This window comes from Oncorhynchus keta, chromosome 28 (genome assembly GCF_023373465.1).
Source record: "Oncorhynchus keta strain PuntledgeMale-10-30-2019 chromosome 28, Oket_V2, whole genome shotgun sequence".
NCBI classification, from domain to species: Eukaryota; Metazoa; Chordata; class Actinopteri; order Salmoniformes; family Salmonidae; genus Oncorhynchus; species Oncorhynchus keta.
The window spans coordinates 9953514-9968365 of NC_068448.1; positions in this window are offsets into that span (position 1 = coordinate 9953514).

The following is a 14852-nucleotide window of genomic DNA, read 5'->3' on the forward strand; positions in this document are numbered from 1 at the left end:
ACACACACACACACACACACACACACAGACACACACACACAGACATACAGACACACACACACAGACATACAGGACACACACACACACAGACATACAGGACACACACACACAGACATACAGGACACACACACACAAGACACACACACAAACACACCACACACACACACACACACACACACACACACACACACACACACACACACACACACACACACACACACACACACACACACACACACACACACACACACACGATACACAGACGCAAGACACACACACACACAAGATACACAACACACACAAGACACATAGCACGCAAGACACACAAAATCACACACCCAAGACACACAAACAAGACACAAACACACACACACACACAAGATAGACATACACACACAAGAACCACACACGCAAGACACACACACGCCAGACACACGCCAGACACACAACACACACACACGACACACAAGACACACAATACAAAGGACACACACACGCAAGACACATGCACGCAAGACACATGCACGCAAGACACATACATGCAAGACACACACACACAAGACACACAACACACACAAGACACACAACACACACAAGACACAAATGCACAAGACACAAACACACAAGACACACACACACACACAAGATACACAACACACACAAGACCCACAAGACACAAATACACAGACACACACACACACACAAACAAAGCTCTCCTTCAGCATGTCATTAAGCCAGCGACGGTGATATTTCATACGTCGGGGGACAGGTGTGGCGGGTCCCTACTCAGGAAGCGGGGCTTAGGTTCAGGGAAGCCTGTAGTACCCACCCGCTATAGACACCATACCCCCTAAGCTTACCGAGCTAATTCCTCCATCCCATAATATTAACTCTGTCCCCGTGTGAAGGCAGGGTCTACGTCCCAAATGACACCCTATTCCCTATGTAGTGTCCCAAATGACACCCTATTCCTTATATAGTGCAATATTTTGTATATATCCCTATGAGGGCTACAGTAGTAGTCAACAGTAGTACACCACATGGGGAATATGGTGCTATTTGGGACTGCAGCCATGATGATACGATACCCCAGAGGAAGAACGCTTGCCCCATGGTAACAGAATCGCCTGGCCACCACTGCTGCTGAGCTCTCAGTGGACTGGTTGGCCAGGGGACAACAGCTGAGGACACTATTGGCATTGAGTGCCAATACTCTGGTTTCTTTTTGTCATGTTAGACCGGCGGATTTACAGGACACGGTGGGATGTCATGGAATATGCCCTTTCAGCCTTGATAGTCCTCTCTCTCTCTCTCTCTCTCTCTCTCCCTGCCCTCTCTCTCTGCCCTCTCTCTCTGCCCTCTGTTTCTCTGCCCTCTGTCTCTCTGCCCTCATTCTCTCTGCCCTCATTCTCTCTGCCCTCATTCTCTCTGACCTCATTCTCTCTGACCTCTGTCTCTCCTCCCTCTGTCTCTCTGTCCTCTCTCTCTGACCTCTCTCTGCCGCTCTCTCTCTCTGCCCCTTTCTCTCTGCCTCTCTTTTGCTGTCCCTCCCTCTGCCTCTCCCTCTCTGCTTTTCACTCTCTCTCTGCCTCTCTCTCTCTTTCTCTTTCTCTCTCCCTCTCTCTGCCCCTCTCCCTCTCTGCCTCTCACTCTCTCTCTGCATCTCACTCTCTCTCTCTGCTTCTCTCTGCATCTCACTCTCTCTCTCTGCCTCTCACTCTCTCTCTGCCTCACTCTCTCTGCCTCTCTCCCTCTCTGCCTCTCTCTCTCTGCCCTCTCTCCCTTTCTGTCTCTCTCTCCCTCTCTCTCTCTGCCCTCTCTCTCTGCCCTCTCTCTCTCTGCCTCTTTCTCTTTCTGCATCTCTCTCTCCAGCTGTGATAATCAGCTGTCATAGTCTTCTTTCTCAATTCAATTTAAGGGGCTTTATTGGCATGGGAAACACATGTTTACATTGCCAAAGCAAGTGAAATAGATCATGAACATAAGTGAAATAAACTATAAAAAATGTACAGTAGACATTACACTACAGAAGTTTCAGAATAATACAATTACAATGTCATATTATGTCTATATACAGTGTTTTAAGGATGTGCAAATGGTTAAAGTACAAAAGGGAAAATAAATAAGCATAAATATAGGTTGTATTTACAATGGTGTTTGTTCTTCACTGGTTGCCTTTTTCATGCAGCAACAGGTCACAAATCTTGCTGCTGTGGTGGCACACTGTGGTATTTCACCCAGTAGATATGGGAGTTTATCAAACTTAGATTTGTTTTCAAAATCTTTGTGGGTCTGTGTAATCTGAGGGAAATGTGTCTCTAATATGGTCAGACATTTGGCAGGAGGTTAGGAAGTGCTGTTCAGTTTCCACCTAATTTTGTGGGCAGTGTGCACATAGCCTGTCAACTCTTAAGAGCCATGTCTGCCTACGGCGGCCTTTCTCAATAGCAAGGCTATGCTCACTGAGTCTGTACATAGTCAAAGCTTTCCTTAAGTTTGGGTCAGTCACAGTGGTCAGCTATTCTGCCACTGTGTACTCTCTGTTTAGGGCCAAATAGCATTCTATTTTGCTCTGTTTTTTTTGTAAATTCTTTCCAATTTGTCATGTAATTATCTTTTTGTTTTCTCATGATTTGCTTGGGTCTAATTGTGCTGCTGTCCTGGGGCTCTGTGGGCTATATTTGTGTTTGTGAACAGAGCCCCGGGACCAGCTTGCTTAGTTAGGGGTCTCTTCTCCAGGTTCATCTCTCTGTAGGGGATGGCTTTGTTATGGAAGGTTTGGGAATTGCTTCCTTTCAGGTGGTTGTAGAATTGAATGGCTCTTTTCTGGACTTTGATCATTAGCCGGTAATGGCCTAATTCTGCTCTGCAGTATTTGGGGTTTTACGGTATACAATGAGGATATTTTTTTCAGGATTCTGCATGTAGTCTTAATTATTATTATTTTTTATAAGGCCCTTCTTGCCTTGTCTCTCAGATCGTTCACAGCTTTGTGGGAGTTTCTGTGGCACTGATGTTTAGGCCGAGGTATGTATTTTTTTGTGTGCTCTAAGGTAATGGTTGTCTAGATGGAATTTATTATTTTTGTCTTACTGAGATTTACTGTCAGGGTCCAGGTCTGACAGAATCTGTGCAGAAGATCTAGGTCTTGCTGTAGGCCCTCCTTGGTTGGGAACAGATCTAGGTGCTGCTGTAGGCCCTCCTTGGTTGGGAACAGATCTAGGTGCTGCTGTAGGCCCTCCTTGGTTGGGAACAGATCTAGGTGCTGCTGTAGGCCCTCCTTGGTTGGGAACAGATCTAGGTGCTGCTGTAGGCCCTCCTTGGTTGGGAACAGATCTAGGTGCTGCTGTAGTCCCTCCTTGGTTGGAAACAGATCTAGGTGCTGCTGTAGGCCCTCCTTGGTTGGGAACAGATCTAGGGCTGCTGCTGTAGGCCCTCCTTGGTTGGGAACAGATCTAGGTGCTGCTGTAGGCCCTCCTTGGTTGGGAACAGATCTAGGTGCTGCTGTAGGCCCTCCTTGGTTGGGAACAGATCTAGGTGCTGCTGTAGTCCCTCCTTGGTTGGGAACAGATCTAGGTGCTGCTGTAGGCCCTCCTTGGTTGGGAACAGATCTAGGTGCTGCTGTAGGCCCTCCTTGGTTGGGAACAGATCTAGGTGCTGCTGTAGGCCCTCCTTGGTTGGGAACAGATCTAGGTGCTGCTGTAGTCCCTCCTTGGTTGGGAACAGATCTAGGTGCTGCTGTAGGCCCTCCTTGGTTGGGAAACAGATCTAGGTGCTGCTGTAGGCCCTCCTTGGTTGGGAACAGATCTAGGTGCTGCTGTAGGCCCTCCTTGGTTGGGAACAGATCTAGGTGCTGCTGTAGGCCCTCCTTGGTTGGGAACAGATCTAGGTGCTGCTGTAGGCCCTCCTTGGTTGGGAACAGATCTAGGTGCTGCTGTAGGCCCTCCTTGGTTGGGAACAGATCTAGGTGCTGCTGTAGTCCCTCCTTGGTTGGGAACAGATCTAGGTGCTGCTGTAGGCCCTCCTTGGTTGGGAACAGATCTAGGTGCTGCTGTAGTCCCTCCTTGGTTGGGAACAGATCTAGGTGCTGCTGTAGGCCCTCCTTGGTTGGGAACAGATCTAGGTGCTGCTGTAGGCCCTCCTTGGTTGGGAACAGATCTAGGTGCTGCTGTAGGCCCTCCTTGGTTGGGAACAGATCTAGGTGCTGCTGTAGGCCCTCCTTGGTTGGGAACAGATCTAGGTGCTGCTGTAGGCCCTCCTTGGTTGGGAACAGATCTAGGTGCTGCTGTAGGCCCTCCTTGGTTGGGAACAGATCTAGGTGCTGCTGTAGGCCCTCCTTGGTTGGGAACAGATCTAGGTGCTGCTGTAGGCCCTCCTTGGTTGGGAACAGATCTAGGTGCTGCTGTAGGCCCTCCTTGGTTGGGAACAGATCTAGGTGCTGCTGTAGGCCCTCCTTGGTTGGGAACAGATCTAGGTGCTGCTGTAGGCCCTCCTTGGTTGGGAACAGATCTAGGTGCTGCTGTAGGCCCTCCTTGGTTGGGAACAGATCTAGGTGCTGCTGTAGGCCCTCCTTGGTTGGGAACAGATCTAGGTGCTGCTGTAGGCCCTCCTTGGTTGGGAACAGATCTAGGTGCTGCTGTAGGCCCTCCTTGGTTGGGAACAGATCTAGGTGCTGCTGTAGGCCCTCCTTGGTTGGGAACAGATCTAGGTGCTGCTGTAGGCCCTCCTTGGTTGGGAACAGATCTAGGTGCTGCTGTAGGCCCTCCTTGGTTGGGAACAGATCTAGGTGCTGCTGTAGGCCCTCCTTGGTTGGGAACAGATCTAGGTGCTGCTGTAGGCCCTCCTTGGTTGGGAACAGATCTAGGTGCTGCTGTAGGCCCTCCTTGGTTGGGAACAGATCTAGGTGCTGCTGTAGGCCCTCCTTGGTTGGGAACAGAAGCACCAGATCATCAGCAAACTGTAGACATTTGACTTCAGATTCTAGAAGAGTGAAACTGGGTTCTGCAGACTGTTCTAGTGCCCTCGGCAATTAGTTGATGTATATGTTGAAGAGGGTGGGGCTTAAGCTGCATCCCTGTCACCCCCCGGCTCTATGGAAAAAAGGGTGTGTTTTTTGCCAATTTGAACCGCACACTTGTTTGTGTACATTGATTTTATAATGTTGTATGTTTTTCCCCCAACACCACGTTCCCCATTCATTTGTATAGCAGGGCCTCATGCCAAATTGAGCTGAAAGATTTTTCGAAATCAACAAAGCACAAAAATATTTTCCTTTGTTTTTGTTTGTTTGTCAATTAGGGTGTGCAGGGTTAATACTTGGTCTGTCTAATGTTCATTTGGTAGAAAGCCAATTTGACATTTGCTCAGTACATTGTTTTCGCTGAAGAAATGTATGAGTCTGCTGTTAATGATCATGCAGACGATTTTTCCAAGGTTGCTGTTGACGGTAGTTATTGGGGTCAAATTTGTCTCCACTTTTGTAGATTGGGGTGATCAGTGCTTGGTTCCAAATATTGCGGAAGATGCCAGAGCTGAGCATGATGTTAAAGAGTTTAAGTATAGCCAATTGGAATTTGTGGTCTGTATATTTAATAATTTCATCTGGGATACCATCAACCCCACAGGCCTTTTTGGGTTGGAGGGTTTGAATTTTGTCCTGTAGTTCTCTCAATGTAATTGGAGAATCCAGTGGGTTCTGGTAGTCTTTAATAGTTGATTCTAAGATTTGTATTTGATCATGTATATGTTTTTGCTGTTTGATCTTTGTTATAGAACCAAAAAGATTGGAGAAGTGGTTTATCCACACATCTTTAGAGTTTTCCAATTTTCCTTGTCAAGGAAATAAACCACCCAGCACGCTGGCAGATTCCCCCAAGCCACGGATGTGCCCACGAGACAACTGCTCAGTCCACAGACACCACACAAAATTAACAAACAAAATACCATGCCCAACGTATTCCAAAATGAAACGTTGCTAAGCCTAACAGGGGAAAAAGGCTATAGCTACGGTAGCAAGTTTCACTGCCCTATTCAAATCTCCCACTGAGGTAAACAGCATATTGTACTCACCTCCTCAGACCGGCTGGGCAGGGGCCTGGAAACTAACCAATGTGCTCTCCAACGCAACACACAACAAACTATCCACCGCAGTGGCAAATTTATCAAACAAACAAAGGCAACCAATTCTGGGCACCAAACATTCCAACTCAAAAAAGCTGTAACAAAAGTTGCAAACAAAGCACCTACAGAGTTTATCATTAACTCCACATTTTCTCCCAAACACAATACCTTCAAAATCCCGGATGAGCCCCCACTTGTCACGAACCGGCTCGAAGTTCGTAACAACTAAATACAATTAACAATGGTGTGTGTAATCAGTAATCAGTAGTGTAAGTGAATGTTTGCATGTATAAATGTGATAATGCAGGGTGTTGAAAGGTGCCAAAGCAAACAAACAAAAGGCCACAAAAATACAACAACAAAATCTATAAAGGAGTCAATGAATGGGGAAGAGGTGCATAGACATATCTGATATCTATAAAGGAGTCAATGAATGGGGAAGAGGTGCATAGACATATCTGATATCTATAAAGGAGTCAATGAATGGGGAAGAGGTGCATAGACATATCTGATATCTATAAAGGTGTCTGCATGGGGAAGAGTCTCCCAATGAATGGGGAAGAGGTGCACAGACATATCTGATATCTATAAAGGAGTCAATGAATGGGGAAGAGGTGCATAGACATATCTGATATCTATAAAGGAGTCAATGAATGGGGAAGAGGTGCATAGACATATCTGATATCTATAAAGGTGTCTGCATGGAGAGAGTCTCCCAATGAATGGGGGAGAGGTGCATAGACATATCTGATATCTATAAAGGTGTCTGATATCTATAAATGGAGAGAGTCTCCCCAATGAATGGGGAAGAGGTGCATAGACATATCTGATATCTATAAAGGAGTCAATGAATGGGGAAGAGGTGCATAGACATATCTGATATCTATAAAGGAGTCAATGAATGGGGAAGAGGTGCATAGACATATCTGATATCTATAAAGGTGTCTGCATGGAGAGAGTCTCCCCAATGAATGGGGAAGAGGTGCATAGACATATCTGATATCTATAAAGGTGTCTGCATGGAGAGAGTCTCCCCAATGAATGGGGAAGAGGTGCATAGACATATCTGATATCTATAAAGGAGTCAATGAATGGGGAAGAGGTGCATAGACATATCTGATATCTATAAAGGAGTCAATGAATGGGGAAGAGGTGCATAGACATATCTGATATCTATAAAGGTGTCTGCATGGAGAGAGTCTCCCCAATGAATGGGGGAGAGGTGCATAGACATATCTGATATCTATAAAGGTGTCTGCATGGAGAGTCTCCCAATGAATGGGGAAGAGGTGCATAGACATATCTGATATCTATAAAGGTGTCTGCATGGAGAGAGTCTCCCCAATGAATGGGGAGAGGTGCATAGACATATCTGATATCTATAAAGGTGTCTACATGGAGAGTCTCCCCAATGAATGGGGAAGAGGTGCATAGACATATCTGATATCTATAAAGGTGTCTGCATGGAGAGAGTCTCCCCAATGAATGGGGAGAGGTGCATAGACATATCTGATATCAATAAAGGTGTCTGCATGGAGAGAGTCTCCCCAATGAATGGGGGAGAGGTGCATAGACATATCTGATATCTATAAAGGTGTCTGCATGGAGAGAGTCTCCCCAATGAATGGGGGAGAGGTGCATAGACATATCTGATATCTATAAAGGTGTCTGCATGGAGAGAGTCTCCCCAATGAATGGGGGAGAGGTGCATAGACATATCTGATATCTATAAAGGTGTCTGCATGGAGAGAGTCTCCCCAATGAATGGGGAAGAGGTGCATAGACATATCTGATATCTATAAAGGTGTCTGCATGGAGAGAGTCTCCCCAATGAATGGGGAGAGGTGCATAGACATATCTGATATCTATAAAGGTGTCTGCATGGAGAGAGTCTCCCCAATGAATGGGGGAGAGGTGCATAGACATATCTGATATCTATAAAGGTGTCTGCATGGAGAGAGTCTCCCCAATGAATGGGGGAGAGGTGCATAGACATATCTGATATCTATAAAGGTGTCTGCATGGAGAGAGTCTCCCCAATGAATGGGGAAGAGGTGCATAGACATATCTGATATCTATAAAGGTGTCTGCATGGAGAGAGTCTCCCCAATGAATGGGGAAGAGGTGCATAGACATATCTGATAGTGGCAGAAAACTTAAATTCTTGTTAATGTAACTGCACTGTCCAATTTACAGTAGTTATTACAGTGAAAGGATACCATTGTTTGACGAGAGTGCACAGTTTTGAACATGAAAAGTTATCAGGCACATTTGGACAGTCTTGATACAACATTTTGAACAGAAATCCAATGGTTCATTGGATCAGTCAAACATTTTGCACATGCACTCCTGCAATCTAGTGGCCGAAATCTAAATTTCAGCTGGCCTGGAAAAATACATGATGGCCTTTCTCTTGCATTTCAACAATGATGGTACAAAAAAATACAAAAGAACGGTTGTTTTTTTCTTTGTATTATCTTTTACCAGATCGATTGTATAATATATTTTACATTCTATTTTACCTTTATTTAACTAGGCAAGTCAGTTAAGAACAAATTCTTATTTTCAATGATGTCTTATGAACAGTAGGTGAACTGCCTTGTTCAGGACCAGCACAACAGTTTTTTACCTTGTCAGCTCGGGGATTTGATCTTGTAACGGTTACTAGTCCAACGCTCTAACTATTAGGCTACCTGCTAATCCATATTCTCCAACACTCCTTTCACATGTCCACAAACTTCAAAGTGTTTCCTTTGAAATAGAATGTGCATATCCTTGCTTCAGGGCCTGAGCTACAGGCAGTTAGATTTGGGTCATTTTAGGCAAAAAATTATAAGAAAGGGTCCGATCCTGAAGTTAAACAGCTAGCTACATAGGGGACTCTTTTCAGGGTTCAGCTCTCGGGTTTCCAGTGATTTGAATTTGATGTTTTGGGGCTTAATTTCAAATGGTGTCAAAATGTTACTGTCATTTTCTTTATATTTACAATTAAAGGGAATCCTCTGAGTTCTGCTTTGCTTTGCATTATTTGGTACTTTCTTTGGGATATTTAGCATAATTATCTCTCTCTCCCTCTCTCTCCCTCTCCCTCCAGCCACTATATCTGCACAATTCTGTATGTAAAGGTTCTTTAGTGTTTTTCTCTTATAATCGTAATTACAGGTTGGATTACAGTTTGGACCCCAAACCTCGCTTCCATGTAGTGCTTCCATATTTGTAAAATTGCACAATTTAATATTTTGCACCAGTTTTCAATATGAATAAATATTTTTGAGAATGTTCTTTTTATGGAATAAATAGCTTTGCAGGCTTTTTCTTTTAGTGCATTTCACTGCCAGACCAGATCTGTCCCAGGTACTGTAGTTGTGCCATTGGGCATGTTCAACCATGGTATTTCCTCATTTGAAGAAGTCTGCTGCTCTGATTTCTGTCCTTTTTCTGGAAAATTAAAACTTTGTTTTTCTGAAAGTTGACATTGATTTCCAGATGATGCTGTATTCACAAATAATGTGAAGTTGTTCCTGTAGACCTTGCTCTGTTGGTGACAGTAGGACAAGGTCATCTGGGTAGAACAGGAATCTGACATGCCTCTCTCTCCCCTCTCTCGTTCTCTCTCTATCTCTCTGTCTCTGTTTCTCTCTCCTCCCTCTCTTTCTCTCTCTCTGCCACTCTCTCTCTGCCCCTCTCTTTCTGCCCCTTTTCTCTCTCTCTCTCTCTCTCTCTCTCTCTCTCTCTCTCTCTCTCTCTCTCTCTCTCTCTCTCTCTCTCTCTGCCCCTCTCTGTCTGCCCCTATCTCTCTCTGCCTCTCCCCTTCTCTCTGCCTCTCTCTCTCTCTCTCTCTCTCTCTCTCTCTCTCTCTCTCTCTCTCTCTCTCTGCCTCTCTCTCTCTGCCTCTCTCTCTGCCTCTCTCTCTCTCTGCCTCTCTCTGCCTCTCTCTCTCTCTCTGTCCCTCTCTCTCTGTCCCTCTCTCTCTGTCCCTCTCTCTCTGTCCCTCTCTCTCTGCCCCTCTCTGTCTGCCCCTATCTCTCTCTCTGCCTCTCTCTCTGCCTCTCTCTCTCTATGTCCCTCTCTCTCTGCCTCTCCCCTTCTCTCTGCCTCTCTCTCTCTCTGCCTCTGTCTGCCTCTTTCTCTCTCTCCCAGCCTATTTTGCTCTTTCTGAGTATATCTCTCTCTCTCTGTCTCTCTAAAATCTCTCTGCCTCTGTCTGCCTCTTTCTCTCTCTCCCAGCCTATTTTGCTATTTGGTGAGTATATCTGCAAGGTGAACGCTCTAAAATCTCTCTGGATAAGAGCGTCTTCTAAATTACTCAAATGTAATTGTAATGAAGTTGAACATGTGCTCTTTATGACAATGTTGAAATTAGGGGATATCAAACCTTTTTTGTGTGGGGGCAAAGTTACACTTCTCAAAAGGCTCTGATTTGGTGGAAAAACCCAACAACTCTGAGTTGGGATACCTCAATGGAAAATTACTCTAGGGTGGATTTGAACCATTTAGTAATGTTTGTTAAGTCTGCACACTAGTCAGATTTCTTTCCCTATGTATCAACGTAAGCGTTATATGCCTATGGCTGACAAACCACGTCAAATATCAATGCCAGTGGATATGATGTATATGTGAAACAATTCAATTAATACATGAAGTAAATGTTTAGATATCAGATTAGATTTATATACAGTTTCACCAAATGCTAACAAACCACCAACACAACAACACTTATCTCTACTTATTTCCTCATCATTTGTGAGTTGGAAGTCAGTAAATATTGACGTTTCAACAGATAGTTTTCTTCTTCTTCTCTGGTGAATATTACGGTGGAAGAGGTGAGCAACACAGCATTTCAAGGCCAGACCGCCAGCGTTCGCCCTGCTTCTTCTTCTCTGGTGAATATGTGATTACGGTGGAAGAGGTGAGCAACACAGCATTTCAAGGCCAGACCGCCAGCGTTCGCCCTGCTTCTTCTTCTCTGGTGAATATGTGATTACGGTGGAAGAGGTGAGCAACACAGCATTTCAAGGACAGACCGTCAGCGTTCGCCCTGCTTCTTCTTCTCTGGTGAATATGTGATTACGGTGGAAGAGGTGAGCAACACAGCATTTCAAGGACAGACCGTCAGCGTTCGCCCTGCTTCTTCTTCTCTGGTGAATATGTGATTACGGTGGAAGAGGTGAGCAACACAGCATTTCAAGGCCAGACCGTCAGCGTTCGCCCTGCTTCTTCTTCTCTGGTGAATATGTGATTACGGTGGAAGAGGTGAGCAACACAGCATTTCAAGGACAGACCGTCAGCGTTCGCCCTGCTTCTTCTTCTCTGGTGAATATGTGATTACGGTGGAAGAGGTGAGCAACACAGCATTTCAAGGACAGACCGCCAGCGTTCGCCCTGCTTCTTCTTCTCTGGTGAATATGTGATTACGGTGGAAGAGGTGAGCAACACAGCATTTCAAGGCCAGACCGCCAGCGTTCGCCCTGCTTCTTCTTCTCTGGTGAATATGTGATTACGGTGGAAGAGGTGAGCAACACAGCATTTCAAGGCCAGACCGCCAGCGTTCGCCCTGCTTCTTCTTCTCTGGTGAATATGTGATTACGGTGGAAGAGGTGAGCAACACAGCATTTCAAGGCCAGACCGCCAGCGTTCGCCCTGCTTCTTCTTCTCTGGTGAATATGTGATTACGGTGGAAGAGGTGAGCAACACAGCATTTCAAGGCCAGACCGCCAGCGTTCGCCCTGCTTCTTCTTCTCTGGTGAATATGTGATTACGGTGGAAGAGGTGAGCAACACAGCATTTCAAGGCCAGACCGCCAGCATTTCAAGGCCAGACCGCCAGCGTTCGCCCTGCTGTCAATGTTTCCTGTCAAGTAAAATCTTTGATAGAGAAGCATCACACGACCTTCAGTCCACACGAACCTCACAATAAACTCTTCGTTGGGATATAAGAAGCGGTTGTTTTGGCATCAACGTTGGTATTAAATACTTCCAATAGTTTATTTATATAGTCATGTTTTCAGTATGGAACCATTGAGATCTGATTTTAGCGACTGTTTTGTTCATCTATATTACATACAGTTGAAGTCAGAAATTCACTTTGGTTGGAGTCTTAAAACTTGTTTTTCAACCACTCCACAAATGTCTTGTTTCCAAACTATAGTTTTGGCAAGTTGGTTAGGACATCTACTTGGTGCATGACAGACAGATTATTTCACTTATAATTAATTCACTGTATCACAATTCAAGTGGGTCAGAAGTTTACATACACTAAGTTGACTGTGCCTTTAAACAGCTTGGAAAATTCCAGAAAATAATGTCACGGCTTTAGAAGCTTCTGATTTTAGTCAATTGAAGGTGAACCTTCTTTACCCTGTTTTCTCCCCAATTGTTTAGTAGCTACTATCTTGTCTCATCGCTACAACTCCTGTATTGGGTTGGGAGAGACGAAGGTTGAAAGTCATGCGTCCTCCGATACCCAACCCAACCAAGCCGCACTGCTTCTTAACACAGTGCACATCCAACCCGGAAGCCGGCCGCACCAATGTGTCAGAGGAAACACCATGCACCTGGCAACCTTGGTTAGCTCGCACTGCGCCCGGCCCGCCACAGGAGTCACTGGTGCACAATGAGACAAGGATTTCCCTACCGGCCAAACCCTCCCTAACCCAGACAATTGTGCGTAGCCCCACGGACCTCCCGGTCACAGCCGGTTACGACAGAGCCTGGGCGCAAACCCAGGGTCTCTGGTGGCACAGCTGCCGCTGCAGTACAGCGCCCTTAACCACTGCGCCACCCGGGACACCCCTCTGTGGATGTATATCAAGGCCTACCTTCAAACTCAGTGCCTCTTTGCTTGACATCACAGGAAAATCAAAATAAATCAGCCAGGATCTCAAAAATAATTGTAGACCTCCACAAGTCTGGGAGCAATTTCCAAATGCCTGAAGGTACCACGTTCATCTGTACAAACAATAGTAGGCAAGTAAAAACACCATGGGACCACGCAGCCGTCATTCCGCTCAGGAAGGAGATGCATTCTGTCTCCTAGAGATGAACGTACTTTGGTGCAAGAAGTGCAAATCAATCCCAGAACAACATTAAAGGACCTTGTGAAGATGCTGGAGGAAACAGGTACAAAGTATCTATATCCACAGTAAAACGAGTCCTATACTGACATAACCTGAAAGGCCGCTCAACAAGGAAGAAGCCACTGCTCCAAAACCGCCATAAAAAAGCCAGACTACGGTTTGCATCTGCACATGGGGACAAAGATCAGACTTTTTGGAGAACTGTCCTCTGGTCTGATGAAACAAAAATAGAACTGTTTGGCCATAATGGCCATCATTATGTTTGGAGGAAAAAGGGGCAGGCTTGCAAGCCGAAGAACACCATCCCAACCATGAAGCACAGGGGTGGCAGCATCATGTTGTGGGGGTGCTTTGCTGCAGGAGGGACTGGTGCACTTCACAAAATAAATGGCATCATGAGGTGGAATATTATGTGGATATATTGAAGCAACATCTCAAGACATCAGTCAGGAAGTTAAAGCTTGGTTGCAAATGGCCCTTCCAAATGGACAATGACCCCAAACAGACTTCCAGAGTTGCAGCACAATGGCTTAAGGACAACAAAGTCAAGGTATTGGAGTGGCCATCACAAAGCCCTGACCTCAATCCTATAGAAAATATGTGGGCAGAACTGAGAAAGCGTGTGCGAGCAAGGAGGGCGACAAACCTGACTCAGTTACACCAGCTCTGTCAGGAGGCCTACAAACCTGACTCAGTTACACCAGCTCTGTCAGGAGGCCTACAAACCTGACTCAGTTACACCAGCTCTGTCAGGAGGCCTACAAACCTGACTCAGTTACACCAGCTCTGTCAGGAGGAATGGGCCAATATTTACCCAACTTGGGAAGCTTGTGGAAGGCTACCCAAAACGTTTGACCCAAGTTAAACCATTTAAAGGCAATGCTACCAAATACTAATTGAGTGTATGTAAACTTATGACCCACTGGGAATGTAATGAAATTAGGTTGGGATGGCAGGGTAGCCTAGTGGTTAGAGTGTTGGACTAGCAGCCAGAAGGTAGCAAGTTCAAATCCACGAGCTGGAAAGGTACAAATCTGTCATTCTGCCCCTGAACAGGCAGTTAACCCACTGATCCTAGGCCGTCATTGAAAATAAGAATTTGTTCTTAACTGACTTGCCTAGTTAAATATAGGTAAAAAAGAAGTAAACTCTGAAATAAATAATTCTCTCTTCTTTTATTCTGACATTTCACATTCTTAAAATAAAGTGATGATCCTAACTGACCTAAAACAGGGAACTTTTACTAGGATTATATGTCAGGTATTGTGAAAAACTTAGTTGAAATATATTTGGCTAAGGTGTTTGTTTCTCAATGATATAGAAGAGCAGTGTTTGCCCTTCACTGAAAATGCCCTCAACTATTCTAACACGGTTCTATATGAATGGAAGTAGCCTCATTTAACCTAAAATAAAAACAAGCAGTGAATGAGTTTTACTCCCTGACGGCAAGGCTATAAAGGATTAAGATTATTCCAGGGCTGTTTTAATTTTTGACTCGTTTTACATGTTCCGAATGGTGTCATTACTGAGAAAGGTTCTGACTTCACTGAGACATCACCTCATTCAGCTCCACCAAGTCTCCCCTTGTCTCTAGGTGATATTAATCTTGTGATGAATCAGAGTGTCACACTCTTTAATCCCCCCCATCCCCTCCCTC